At 41.4% G+C, this 15,157-nt stretch overlaps 1 pseudogene; it reads right to left on the bottom strand.

Moving 5' to 3' along the window:
• Positions 1–201: 201 nt before the first annotated feature.
• The window catches only part of LOC149990153 (A-kinase anchor protein 4-like), a 49,694-nt pseudogene continuing 34,738 nt past the window's right edge, over positions 202–15,157 (bottom strand).

Raw genomic sequence — 15,157 nt, 5'->3', positions numbered from 1 at the left:
CTCTCTTTCTCCCTCCGCTCCCCTCACTCTGGAAATAAATAAATAAATAAAATCTAAATAATAATAAAAAAGTTAACAATAGAACGTATATTTTAAAAAAAGAACACAACGACTTTTTTTTTTAATTTTTAAATTCATGTTGTTGCCTAGCTTATTTAACACCTTGTACTTGCATAGTCCAACTGCTCAGACGTATTGGGAAAGACAGTCGTGTAGTGTGTTGTTCAACTTGCCTAATGAAGGGGCGCCCAGATGGCATGGAATGCTGCTGTGGGGATGGGGTGACTAGCTACAGAGTTGTTGAAGGGACTGTTAGTTTACAAGTTAGTGAGCAGTCAGTCCAGCAGTTGTTTTCTAGCCATGTTGTCCATGGCTTCATCCAGTTGTCGTTCCTTGGCAAACCTCATTACTTCTCGAAGGAGATCTCCAATACTGTACCCCTTCTCTGCTGCCTTAGCTGAAACTTCTGGAAGCTGTGGAGGGAGCAGAGATAGCTTGAGTCATGTGATACTTTTGAAGAAAGGTCTCAGGTGGATAAAGTGAACTACCCCCCTCACCCACCTTTCCGCCCATGACTAAGATTAGAGTAAAAGCTTTCGCTGATCCAGGACTGCCTTCCCTCTCCTTTTTCCTTGACCCTCCTCTAATGTCATAGATCAAAATGAAAAACATAACTTCATTTTGAGCATCAAAAAACAAAACCTGGAATCAGTTGTCTTTACTAAATACTTCTCTCCAAGGCCTGGGTCTTTTGGTTAGTCTGTGCTGATTGCTAGGTCAAGGTTAGGGGTGGCCATCTCCCCCACCTTCCTAAAACATATTTTACCAAGTAGTTTGTTTAAAGGGTCACTGAATTTAAAAAAAAAAAAAAAAAAAGCTAATCTTTCTCGCCTCCTCTTGGCTGAAATGTGCAGACCCCGAGGTGCTACAGCCTCAATTAATGGTTCATTGCTTTTGTGTCTTTTTATGAGGATAAAGTAATTCATAAAGCACATAGTAAAGAGCATACTTGAGAAAAATTTGGACTGCTCGTGAGCCCTAAGTACAGTTTTGCCTCCCTTCCCCTGCCCAGTCTAACCATCTTTCTTCTTGTGCTTTGCCATTGCTTACCTTCTCCAGTTGTCCATCATCATCTCTCACGAAACAGAGCACAGGCACCTTAAATTGGGAGGCTGCAATCCACTGCAGGACAGCCTGGAGCTGTTTCTGCAAGCTACTTGTTGAGCACCAATTATTGATGATGACTTCCGGCCCAGAAAACTCTCGATAGTTCTGTGACATTGCACTACTGTGACTGCATCTGGGGCCACCAACTTGGAAACTTGGGTTGTGTACCAAGGCTGCTTGTTCTTCCAATTCGGCCAGGGCTTCCCTGTTGTTGTGATACCTAGCCATGATAAGGCACAGCTTCCTCACAGGTTCTACCAGTTGATTGATGAATTGCCAGTTCATTTGCATCATCCCGCTGGCAAAATCAAGGTCTAAATTCTCCTGGAATTGTTTTTCCCCTCTCTTGGACATTGAAGTTGCTTTGTTTGGCCTGGGCTCAGAAGGCTTGCTCTCCCCTTCAGATTGCTCTTCACTGTTGAAGGAGGTCTCACTGAGCAGTTTCTGAATCAGTGATAGAATGATGTTTGACATATCGGACTTTTGGCACTCCGCCTGTTGTTGAGTCTCCTTTACAGAGGTAGATGGCCCAGGAGCTCCACAAGATTCTAGATGTTTCACTGAAAGTGCCTTGGCACTTTGGTCACTTGCGTTCTTTTCAAATTGGGCACTCTGAGTCCTATGGCCTATGGTGGAACCAGGATAGTCATCTTCAAGTGCATTTTTGGCCTCGGCCTGCTGGGTCAGGTGGTACTGAATCAGCATAGGGGCAGAGACAATCAAGTCCTTCGCCAGTGACTCTGTGGAAGGGCTGATCTTCTCTCTTTTTTCTTCCTTACTCACGCATGCTTTGCCAGCCATCTCGCCTTGGTTTCGTTGTTTTTGGTTCCACACGGACAGGCTCTCCTTGAGGATGTGTTCACCAACTTTTTCAGCGCTAATCAATGACTTGCACTCCTCTGGTTTTATTTTGCATTTGTCCTTCCCCTTCAATTCAGTTTTCATGGTGGAGAATTCAAGATTTTGGTTTTGACTTTGGTTATCGTATTTGGGACTGTGGGAGCCGGCCTTCAAGGATGCGTACAACAGAGGCTGTGATTTAGACTCCTTCTCTCCAAGCAGAACAGTAGCCAGGCGCTTCAGCATGGCCTCCATTATATGTGTAGCATTTTGTTTTCCGTGGTTGAACAGACTCTTCTTGACAGCTGAGATAAAGTCGCAGTCAGTCATCAGGGCCGCAGTGATATTATGCAGGTTCTTCAAGCAGGAATCAATCAAATCAGAGACAACTTCCTGGGTGTGTTTTAACAACACCTTCTTCAGGACCACACAAGTGGGAATTGGCTTCCCAGGAGTATGCACTTTCAAGGTCTTCAAAACGGAGACCATCAGGTCAGATGCCACCTGATTTGCATAAACCGTGAGTCCTTTACTGATAGAGTGTGAAAAATCTTTGCTCTCTTGTTGGCACATCTCTTTGTCTACCCCCTTGTTCTTGTTGGATAATTGACTATACATAAACTTTTTCCTGCCACCTTCCCTGCCCTCTTCTCCAGTGCCCCGCCTTTCCACATAGGATATTTCCTCAGCATCATGGGCCATTTTAGAAACGATCTTGCTCACAGAGCTGTGGGGAGTGTTTTTCCCTTTGTCCCCAGAGGGTGGATAGATTGAATGATGAAAGCATTTGCTTCCATTTTCCAACTTCTTGATTTCATTACAAGGCATCTCCATTACCAGATTAGATAGCCGGATGATGGTGAAGGAAAGGTCATCCATGGGACATTCTCCCTCAGGAGAGATTACTGCCCTGTTAGTGCTAGAAGATTTTGCTGGAGAGGTGGAAGGACTCTGATTTTTGTTGGTATTCTTGGCTGCAGTCATGTCTACATGTGGGCTTTGAGGTCTATTGGCCATGTAATCGATATTCAGTTTATCATCATAGATGCTGTAGCAGTTTGCAGAGGGTAATTTGTGATGTTCATCTTCATCTCCTATTTTATGTTTGCAGCTAGAGGCTGAGGGACTTAGTGCATGTTCGAAACCCAAGGCATACTTCTGGATATCATTTAGAAGCCAATTTACAACAGTTATAGGATCAGAGGGAGCTTGTGTGAAAAGGCATATAGATCCGTCCATCTAAAAAAAAAAAAAAAAAAAGAACACCTAAGAGTTTGGGGAGGCTACTTTCCCCCCTTATTTTATTTAGAAGACATATCTTTCTAAACTGCATACATTAGGGGTTTACCCTTTAGGATTTGCATGGAAACATAATACATAATTATATCCCTTTGAGCACAAGTGGTAGCGTGTCAATTTCACATGAGCACGTGTGCTTATCTCAACATGTGTCAAAAATGTATAAATGTGTCTGTCATGTGTGTGTGTGTGTGAATAACAGTATAGCAATTCATAAGTGGGGACATCTCAGTAGATGTGAGAATGTTCAGTCTGTGTTGTTAGCGTGTGTGTCCGTGTGCACATGTCAGTGCACATGTATGCCTGCCTGTGTGTAAGCCTGTGTAACAATGTGTTGACATCAATACCGATTTTATATGTTTCCTGTACGGGCCAACGTGTGCATGATAGCGTGTACATTTTGTACACTGTGTGAATGTAAAAATGAATGTGTATGTCAGTGTGTCTGAATATGTAAATGACAAGTGTCGATTTGAGTGATCTGCATGTTTGTTTATAATACAAATCTAATAGAATGTATCATGGAGCTATACCTATATGTGTATTAATCCTGTCTGCAGCGCGGCCTCCTGAGACTCAACGGTTTGACTGAACTAAGTGGCTGGGTTGGTGAAGAATGGGGTGGTTTGTGGGCTTCACTCTAAACTGGTTTCTCTGTTCTATCCTAATGGCTTGGACCGAAAGGGCCCAGAGGTCTAAGAGTGGGGAAAGCTAAACTATTTCCCTCAGCCCAAACTAAGTAGAATGGGCCAAAGGGTTTTGGACAGGTGAGATGCGCCTGGCACACCTTCCTCCAAAGAAGCCTGTTTCTTGTCCCTAATGTGGAACATTGAAAAATTAATCCCTGCCTTTTGTCATCTAGTGGTTATGGATTGAAGATGTCTTTAAACCCTTTTGCCAAATCTGTTGCCCCCAGAATACAACAAGGATGCCAGCCTGTTAAACCAAGCACGCCGTTGTCTGGGGACAGCCAACTGACCTGGAGTCTGCACGATCCTTCCCCATGTGGGAAGGCAACCCTCCCCTCCACACCCCCACTCTTATTAGGGATGTCTGGACCAAGGGTAGGTAGGACGAACGACAACCATGTCCAGCTTGAAGCAGCTAGAGGAGCTTGAGACCTTCGCCCATTGTCCTTTATAAGATTATAAAGGGTCTTAATGTCTGAGAGGGAGGGATTGTTATTTCCTATTGTTAAAATAACTAATTAATCTTTTATTTATTTAAAAAAAAAGAATAAATTCACATGTTAACATATATAGTAATTAATAGATAATAGATAATACATCAATAAATGTTTATGTTCAATGTGGATCGGTGCTAATATAATGACTGTGTATGTCAATAAATTGGGTATCAGTTTATGTTATATTTATATGCTACGTGAATGATTGAGAATGTGTGTCAGTGTTGCACACACCCTGGGTATTTGAGTACTTGTGTGAATACGTGAGTGGGGATGTCATTGTATTTGTGTCAAGGTATGTATCAGTGCATTCAAATGTTGTTAGTGTCACTTTGCTTAAGTTTGTATGTGTGCGTATCAACATGAGGTATATTTACAGAGTGGGGCGAAAAGTAGGTTTGCAGTTGTATGTATGGAAAATAATAAGTAATAATTCAAGAATAAACCGTTTCACATACTCATAACTGTAAACCTACTTTTGCCCCACCCTGTGTAAGAGTGCATGCCTATCACCTGAACTTGTACAGTCACTGTGTTTTGATCGAGGCTCATGTGTGTATGTTTATGTGTAGTGTGCATGTTTATGCATAGTGTGCATGGATGCATATATAGATGTTGATGTGTCACATGTGGGTATGTCAATGCAGCTGACTCTATACCTTTGTGTAGGTGAGTCATTGTTTATGAATATACACACACATGTGTTGTTTCAATGCTTGTGTGTGTTCATCAGTGTCATATGTAGACACGTAGCCAGGGATGTGTGTGTCACTGCTCGTATAAATTATTTTGTATATATTGCTGTGTGTCAGTGTAAATTATGTGCATATGCTCATGTCTAGATATGTGTATATGTATTATACATGTCTTCCACTCCTTGCTAAGTACCATCGTCCTCTTTACCCCTTCCATTGCTTCATCTCCTTACTTTCTACTGAATCCCTAGAAGTTTGAGGTCATGATAAGTTCAACATTTTGAAAATGGGTTTAGGTTACAATCAAGGACACCTGCATTATGTGTAGGAAATATGTGCTGCACTTTTAAGAATAAACATTAGGTATAATTTATCCCTTTCTTAAGACTTCAAAATGGAGTCCTCCTTCCAACTAAACCCAAAACTCTTTGAAGAATATTTTTAAACTTTTTTTCTTCCTTAGGAGCCACTCTCATCACTCCAAATGTGTCTGAGGCCAGAAATGTTGTTCCTGGTTATAAGATAAGCATAGAGATGCAGAACAAAAAAAAAAATTGACTCCTTTGAGATAAAACCAAATATCCTATTTCAATATCAACTACTCCAGGTATGTAGGACTGTGAAGGTGACTTGTCATGGGCCAGGAGCCCAACAGATATAATTTAGGTAGTTACAGAAAAACAAAAGGACTTGCATGTGACAGTGGTATCCAAATCGAATTGCTTCTAACTTTACGCTACCTAACAGTCTGTAATCTCTTAGGCAACAGGTTTGGGGAACAAGCCACTACAGTTCTTGGTCATTGTGGATTCTCTCTGTTCCATATATGCTTGTTCTTTTTCTTTTTTTGGACACTGGGCAATGTGGAGCACACAAGCCCAGTAGAAGACAACAGAAAGCACTGAAAAAGATCATGCTTTCATTCCACATCTTTGTTAGGATAAGGGTAGCAAGATTCTGTTTGGAGTAGGGACCTGCAATCAGGGAAGGGCATTCTGAACCTCTGTGATTAGTGCCATTGTTAGATACCTGGACATTAAACTTACCTGACTTTGAACTTAGGCCTGTGAACTCTGGAATATCATAGTAGTCAAATGTAGGGGCTTGTTTGGAAATATTTCTCTTACCTTTTGTGAACCAGAGTCTTCGGAGTCAGCACTGGACTCTGGGAATTAGAAAGGGTGGACTCGGAAGCTAAGCATACCTTAGACTGGTTTTGCTTCTCGGTAGCCTTGATTATAATAACTTCTTTCTCTTTCAGATGGTGTTGCGTTAGGTCACCTCCGGAACAGGAACCACCAGCATCCTATGGGATGAAGTGGTGAGATTCTTATGAATAACTGCTTTTTGAGACTTCTCCAAGCTGCCCTCTCCAAAACATGAATGTCATATCTCTTATCTTTTCCTTTCAATGGAGAAGGATAAGTAGGCTTGTGATGCTAGCTAATGTTTGAAGAATGAGATATTGTTCTCCTCACAAATTACTACCCCTCCAGAGGCATTCACAAATCCATAAATCTTAGGAATCATATTTCATGAATCGTCAAACTTTTGGACAGTTTTCTCACTGTTCTGACATGCTACCTTCCATGCTGTAATTCTTTCAGGCCTACCAGCAAATTAAGTTCCTTCTAGAATGAGATTTGGCATCAAGAGTGACAGTATATTCTCAACCGGGGGTTTGGGGTTTTCAAAAATGATGGCTGCCCACCTGAATCTCCTCCATCCTTCCACCCTCTGGCACAGACTTTCCCTTTTATTATGCTGCCACTGATAACTCTTTCAGCAGTTTCTCACTCATTCCAACTCTGAGGGGAGCAGAGAATACTCACCTTGGAACCTTTATCTTCCACTTTCAGGGTGGACACATCGACAAAGCATATCTGCACCAAATTAGGACAGCGTATTGAGGAAAATTCTAGAGAAAAGACTGCGGTTTCTCTTTGAGACGATAAAGCACCTACCGCATAGGGGTTCTTGTGAGGATTGATTGAGAGTGAATACAAAGTTTTCAGCAGAGTACCTGTACATAGTAAGTACTCAATAAATGCTATTAGGCAGAGAGAATCTTATCATTATTGTATTTCCTAGATAAGAATACCTACCTGTCAGAGATGCCCAAATTACAATACCTACATTTACTGAAAAAAGTAAGAAGAAAGGTGCCTTGCCCAACTGACGCAAACTCAAAGCTGAAACTTACATTAGAACTCAATTCAGGAAACTAAAGAGCAACACAAACAAACGAACTAAATAGGCAAAGACTAGAATAGTAGTCAGTAGGGGGGAGGGGGGAGTGGGAGAAGGGGGATAAGTAAAGGAAGGGTCTAGTCAAGGAATGTATATGAATGACTCATGGACATTGACAACGAGGAGGGATATAACTGTGGGAGAAGGGATGGGCTGGGAGGGAGGAGCAATGGGGGGAAATGGGACAACTGTAATTGAATAACCAAAAAATAAAATTATAAATAAATAAATAAATAAACATTAAAAAAAAAAAAAAAAGAAACCAATTCCCTGGCTTTCAGTTAGAGCACTTTCAACTACCGTAGCGTTCCCCAAAAGTGGTGTTTTTGCTACTGATGTTATAGAAAACTTTAAGTGATACATGGATAAACATTTCTGTGTTTAATATATGTACTTTTTTGTTGTTTAGTAGGAAAAATACATACTAAAACATAAAACCTGTGACATTATGGATAATATTGCTTAGGTTGATGGTAATTTTTAAATGTCAGTCAATTAAAAAAGCATTAAATACATAACAGTACGAATGGCATTTGAACGTGATAAAAAATGTGAAGTATTACACATTTTGCCCTCCTGTGGGAGTCCCACTTGAGTGCAACTTACTTGTAGCTAGCTGATATTATGATTCCATTAGGCTGGTAAAACTAGGCAACCACCACTCCTCCCTCCCCTGAGGCTCCCCCCACCCCCCTCCCCAGCTACTCTTCATTCTCCCCCTCCCTTCACGTGTCCCTCTGTGATGTATAAGCATACTGCGCCCCGCCCCCGCCCCCACCCCCACCCCCCAGCCCACAAACTTTACTGAACTTGATATCTTAGAGAAACGACACTCACCCTCCATTAGTCTATTCTGGGTTCCAGGATATCTGTATCCATAAAGCAATCCTTTCCACCCCTTAGTAGGAGTAATTTAGTATCTTACCACTTTCCGTTCCTGTTCTTGCTGTCCTTTTGGGCTATGGAGCTTGACCTTGCACACACCCCTGGCGCTGTGTAACCACTCAATATTATCAGGCCTCTGGAAAGACAAAAGAAAAGGAATCTGAAAGGCTTATATATGGTTTTTAGAAACTGGCTCAGTTTGGATAAGAAGGCCCTGGAACTCAGCTATGTAGTTCATATTGGGTTAGGCTAGAAACTGGTGGGGTGAGTAGTGGGAAAGGGATTCTCTGAAATTATCAGGATCATTTTAGCATACTTCGTTGGGAAGCAAATTTAAAAGGAAGTTTAGAGAACGTGGAGATTAACTTTAGAGACTTATTTCTACTAAACTCCACTAAATCTCACCTGCCTCTACTTCCTTTGCCATTCTTAAGCACCTTCAAGGAATCAAGCATACCTCATCCCCCTTAATTGAATTTTAGTTAACCCCAGTTCAACCAGAACCTTTCTCATGATATAAGGAGTGAAATGGGATAAACAGCTGTAACACTTACCACATAGAGCCATTGGAGAAGACTAAGGCCAACACTAGTAGAGTGAAAAAATAACCTTTTTAATTAAAACAACATATGAGATCCCACAATAGAACAAGATTCTGAACACTGAGAAAACTCGGTCTAATAGCTATAAAAACCAGGCCCCGATCCCATAGAACCATATTTAATTTTATTTTTGAAAGAATAATCATCTCTGCCAACTTCTCTTACCACTCCCCACCACCTCCCACCCCAGCCTGGAATTAAAAGTAAAAAGAAAGTGGAAAAAGCCCTAAATAATGTTTGTTATGTAAGACCTTAGACCCATGTACAGGAAGACACAGTTATGGGTTCAGTAGAATTGTTTTGGTACCTCGTACTTGGATTTGACTTTGTTTTTTAACTAACAAGAGAAACTTTTTGCCAAATGGTAGAGGGCTATTGAATTCCTCTCCTCCAACTTCCTTCAAAATTTAGACCCCTTTAACCTCTAGCTCCCTTCTCCTCTTCCCCTCTTTTTCCCCCTCCCTTCCTCCCTTTACCTTCTTCCATTTTTCTCTCCCTCTCTCCCTCCTATACTCAGCTATCCTTTCACCGGATAGTATTACATGCCTACCCTTTATGACCCCCCCAACCCTCCAAGATCTTTGAGGGTCTCCCAAACATTTAGGAAAAGGCTTCCCATACCCTCAAAAGAGGGGGTTTCTTTTTTCCCAGAACTAGAGATCACTAGCCTAGAAACAAAGAGAGGGAGGCAAAGAGGTCTCTCGTGTCCAGATTCTAAAGAACTGTAAAAAACAACAACAACAACAACAACAACAACAACAACAAAATATATAAACTCATTACCTTGATAATGAAGTTCTTTTGGCTGAAAATGTGCCACCAAGAAAGGAGATGTGTCCCTTTAGATGGATCTGGGCAGTGTCAAGTTCTCGGGTACCCGCAGCTGGCTGCTGCCCTTGTCAGCAGTTGGACAAGACTGAAGGGCCAAAGCCTTTCCTGCTGCTTATGACCCTGGGACATGACACCAGAGTTTGTTGGGTCACAATGCCTGAAACCATAGCAACTGCAGCAAAAGTGTAGCAGGCTGGCAAACTCAACATCTCTTCATATGAAAACCACCTCAAACTGCCTTCTGTATGACAACCTTCTGTTCTCTCTAGAAGGGTACACATAATCCTTTCATGTTTTGTCCAGTTCACACCTTGAAACCTCCTTTCTCTTTCTTCTTCTTGCTGGACTTCCAGAACAATCTAATCATACTCGTTACCAGTAGAGTCTATTTTTCACAGAGCAGTGTTGATTTTCACATCTTAGCTTAATTTTCTTTGGTTTCCCCCCTGAAGGTTCAGAGTTAGAGACAGAGTTAATCAAAGTCCTTTCTGGGTATCCTGAATGAAGGTATGAAAATAGAAAGTTGGAGACTTCCTTAGCAGCTTCTGTGGTTTTATCTCGCCATTAAGACACTTTTAGTCAAAAAGAAGTTCAGAAGACTTGTGCAATATTGGAGTAGGTTATTTCATAAGAACTTGAAATAATTCTTTTCTCGTGCATTTGGATGCTATGATAATCCTTCCAGTCTGACATAAGATGTTCGTTCTTTCCTCAACTCCCCATACTCTCCTAAAGCCTTGACCACCAGCTAGTACTAGGACTTCTACTTCATGACATTGCTGTTTCTTTCTATAGCTGACAATAACAGCACAAAGTTGGGTGTCCTTAGGATCCTGGGTGCCTAACTGGTCCAACAAGCTCTAACCTTCATCATGAAACATTATTAGCCCAGAATAAAAGCCAATAGTCTTGGGACAGGGTCAGCCTTTCAGAGGCTCCTCAAGCCCCTCTTTATTATTCTCCACTATCGCCAGTGCTGGGTTTCTTGGTACGGTATTCTTTAGAAGGTCATCCATTACACTTTGGGGTGCCTTTAGCTTATCCCCAGTGTGGAACCACTCGCCCACAACCAAATGACTTGCAGGGCGCTCAAGTGTTATTTTGTTCTCTCCTTTTATTTTTTCCACATGTCTCCACTTTAACCTCCTACATGAGAAGAACTGCATCTGAAGTTTTAAAAGATCGGTTGAGATGACTCTCCTAAACGCTAGGGTTTCATAGTCTTGGTCTGACTTCATTTGTTACTTTCCCTGTTACCTCTAGGATTTCATGTCTTAAACTTGTTGTCCAGTTCTGATCTTTTTAGTTCATGGCATCGAAGAGAAACAGAGTTGGACATCTGTTAAAGGTGGCAAGGTAGATTTTATTCAGGCTACTGCAGTAGAGGAGAGACTTTAGATAACTAGAGCTCAACTCCAGTGCAACAAAAGGCAGGAGCCCTTTAAATGCTGGGGTGTGCTAAAGGAAAAGTATTGAGGGACATTTTGGGGGCCAACGGAGTTTGATCACCATGATCAGGGCCTCTGCGTTTGCTAACTGGCACTTATCAAAGTTGAACTCCTATCCTTCCATAGAGATTGGGAAACAGAGGCTCTGTCTTTCTTGATGATTACATTTCGAAGGGATGGCTCCCAGGTCCTGGAAACAGATATTTCTGGGTTGTAGAAGATATGTCTCAGAGGGACAGAGAAAGGATTTACAATTACAAGTTCTGTAAGTGCTCTATGAAAAGGGAGGGGAGGCAGGGGCCCATGGTCAGGTTTTGGCTGAAACAGACAGGGAATTCTTTTGGCAATGTTGAGCTTTCTCAGGCCGGTATATTAAGGAGGCTGGGATCATCATTCTAAGGACATGCCTTGAGCTCATAAAAACCGAAAGTTGGAGTTTTTATAAGCCAAAGGTGAGGCCTAATTGAGAAGAAGGTTCAGATAAGCCTGACTATATCAAACCATTATGTTATATACCTTAAATACACACAGCTTTTATTAAAAATTAATTTTGGTCAAGAAGGGAGCTTTCGTCAATAGCGATGGGCTAAAATCCACAGTATAGAACTTGTTTTTCCTTTACCACTCTTTTGTCACGGGGAACTTCTGATATTTAAGTTGGAGCTCCTGTGTCTGGCTCATGTCTATGGAATAAGAAGCAAAGAAAGGAAATGTTTATTTATTCTCCAAGCACAAGAATGTATATCCCTAAGGTTAAAAAAACAAAACAAACAAACAAACGGACAAACAAACAAACAAAAAACCCTCTGTGTCTCCAAGCCCAGAAGGGAAAATCTGTGATCTGGGCCTGGAAAAATGTCTTATCAAATCCTCCAAACGACAAAGAGAGAAGTCTTATTGGTGATTAGAGCCCTGTCCCATGGTACCCCAACCTTGTCATCCTGGAGGCTAACAAGAGCAGTTTTTGGATGATAAACCAGTAATGAAAATGCAAGGAGGCTCAGTCATATGGTACTGCCTCTTCTTTCTCTTAAGCTGATGAGGCTCTCAGAGTGTCCCGTACTGACAGATGGGGAAGAAAGGATGTTCAGAGTCAAAAAAAAAAAAAAAAAAAGGAACATGCTACATTAGTGTGTGGATATGTGTAAAGTAGTATGCACTTAGGTTATCCTCTAAGAGACAAACATAAATATGTTAAACCCAGAAGCTTTGGTCACCTTTTTTTCCCCCTAAGACCATCATTCATTTTCTAGCCTTGTTTATTCTATCCAAATATCTTCTCCTCCATACAAACTTGTGAATAGCCATACAAATCACACTTTAACTATGCTTTCAGTTTGTATTTGATTTGAAAGAGCTATTAATAAAAATGGAACCTGTGTTTGTAATGTAATTATTATGAATAATGGCAACATGAAGTTGAACTGAACCGAACTATCAGCCTTCATGAAACTGGTCTGCCTGTCAGTGCCACCAAGTATCTTTCAGCCTCAGATTTAGCCTCCCTAATTTAGTTTATGCAATGATACTGTGACCATTAGGTTTAATCAACTTTTCCTATTCTTGGATCACCTACACTGAAACCTTGAAGACAGGTTCTCTCTTTCTCTTCGTATCCGTGGTGATACGGGCTACAGAGTTGGGCTCAAGAAACAAATAACGGTTTTGAAAGTTCAGGCAGGAAACATAATTCAGAAAGCATGGAGTCATGGAATCTGAAATAATAACAAAGATTTTGGTTAGCTATTTGAGTGGGCAGCGTTCTTCATAAAGCAAAAACTCACACTTCAGGCATGCCTCAGAATCACCTGGAGAGCGTATTGAAACAGATAGTTGGGCCCCCTCCCAGCGTTTCTAACTCTGCAGGTCTGAACATTTGCCCGGTGCTGTGTTTTGCATGCATTATCTCATTTATTTCTCACGCAGCTGTATGATATGGGTACTATTTTAATCCAGGTTTTATTAACGGCAAAATGGAGCCCAGAGAGGCCATTTGATTGGTGGTTCAGCCACTTCCGGTATGAGCCACTTCCAGTACGAGCCGCTTCCATTATCTTGGGGACGGGGGTTTACGTGTGTGTGCTCAGAGATTAGCACGCGTTTACTCTCTTCTAGGGTCCGAAGATGCAGAAGAGGAATCCCCATAGCAAAAAAAGCAAGGGTAAAAGGTACCTAGTCTGAATTTTTGGCCCTCTCTGGTGGTTTCAAGCCTGATTGAAAAGTGTTGATCGGTTATCTCGCCCTGCCGGTGAGCATGCTAGGGTCCGCGCACCACCTGTTGGCCGTTAGTGTGAGGCGGTTGGTCTGAAACCGTCGGTCGTGAGGCCGCTGGTCTGACGTGGTAATTCCGAGGCGGTTAGTCCCTTATCCCTCTGCCCCTCATCTGTTTGTTTTGTTATGTTCTGTTTTGTTTCGTCTTTTTTCCGTTACTGACTGGTGGGGAGCGGCTCTCCCGTGTGTAGCTTTAGCTTTCAATCCATGTATGGCTTGTTAATGGTGCTTTAAAAAAATGTTTGTCAGAGCTGGAGAAGTGGCTGAGGAAACTAGGCTGTTAGTCGGGATTCTTTTTCGTTTTTTATCAGACCAACAAACTTTTCTGACAGAAAAGTATTTAAATGTAATATTAGTTGCTGACAGTTTTTCTCCTTCCCTCCAGAGAGTGTCTTTATTTGTCAATAAATGTTTCAAACAAAGGCCTCGGAGGAAAGAAAGGGGATCTGGAAGCATAAACCTCTTCAGGTTCCCTCATAGTGCTTATAGGCATCGATCCGCCCACACACCCTTCAGGATCGCCCCTGGTTTTAGGGACATTTAAATAGGATGAAGACTGCCCTAGTCTTCAGCTTTGTCAGGTAGTTGCCCCGCAGGGATGTCAGACTTAACCTTTCTGTGCCTGTTGCTCTCAAAGCTAGATGGTAATGAGTTCGTGTGGCCACTAGGAGTTCGCAGCTGCTTGGGAAACGTGTTTCCACACGGTACAAGATCACTCCATACAAAAACCCATTTTGCCAAGGCATTCCTCAAATTAAAAGGGAACTCGGCGAATCCCCCCTCTAGAATAACTTGCATCCGAAAACCTGCCGTTTTATGTATGTTACATTTATAACCTAATATTTCATAATTATTTATAATAGAGATGACACACTTATAACATTAATGTACTATTTCCTTAGTAGTCCCATCAAAAAGATGTGTTAGGTTCAAGGAAGAACTTCGCCTAACTCTCTGTATAGACTCTTAAGAGTTGCTCATGTACTTAGACACTCAGTAATCATTCTTGGTGATGTTGGGCTGAATATGACAACAGTGACTGTACTGGCAATAATGGTGTGCCGAACAACATGTCCTCTGAAATCCTTAGCAGTTGTATTTTAGCCTTGCTTTGGCACGTATCATGTTCTTTCGTGTGTTGGTAGTTATTTCATTATGAGCGTTACCTTTCCAAATACAGAATGAGTGTGTTTTACTCATTGTCATTTCTCCTGCCAGGGGTACTATTAGGTTCATATATATTAGTAAGTGCTTAAGGCTATTTATATAATTCAAAATCAGTGTGTGCATCGAAAACTGATATGTTTGTTATATGTCTGTTATATCGCAATTTTTTTTTAAAAGAAAGAAAATTACTGATAACGGTTGTTCAAGAATTGCTGTGCCCAGAACCTTATAGAACTGCTTGGCCGTGACCAAGAACATTGGACTATTTTGGTACAAATTGCCTGGCTTATTGAACCAACTTCCTCACTGGTTCCATGGAGTCTTTCCTGTCACTCTTCAACAGACTTTTTAAAGAACCAATATATTTTATTACCCACTGTAATTGTATAACAGCTTCATTGACACCTAATTCAAATACCATCCATATAAAGTGTACAATTCAGTGACTTTCAGTGTACTCACAGAGTTGTGCAGTCATCACCAAAATAGATTCTAGAACATCTTCATCACCAAAAA

Source organism: Furipterus horrens, unplaced genomic scaffold (assembly GCF_987537825.1).
Source record: "Furipterus horrens unplaced genomic scaffold, mFurHor1.1.pri manual_scaffold_22, whole genome shotgun sequence".
Classification (NCBI taxonomy): Eukaryota; Metazoa; Chordata; class Mammalia; order Chiroptera; family Furipteridae; genus Furipterus; species Furipterus horrens.
Note: the sequence above shows the minus strand (reverse complement) of the source record. Positions and strands in the feature narration are given on the sequence as shown.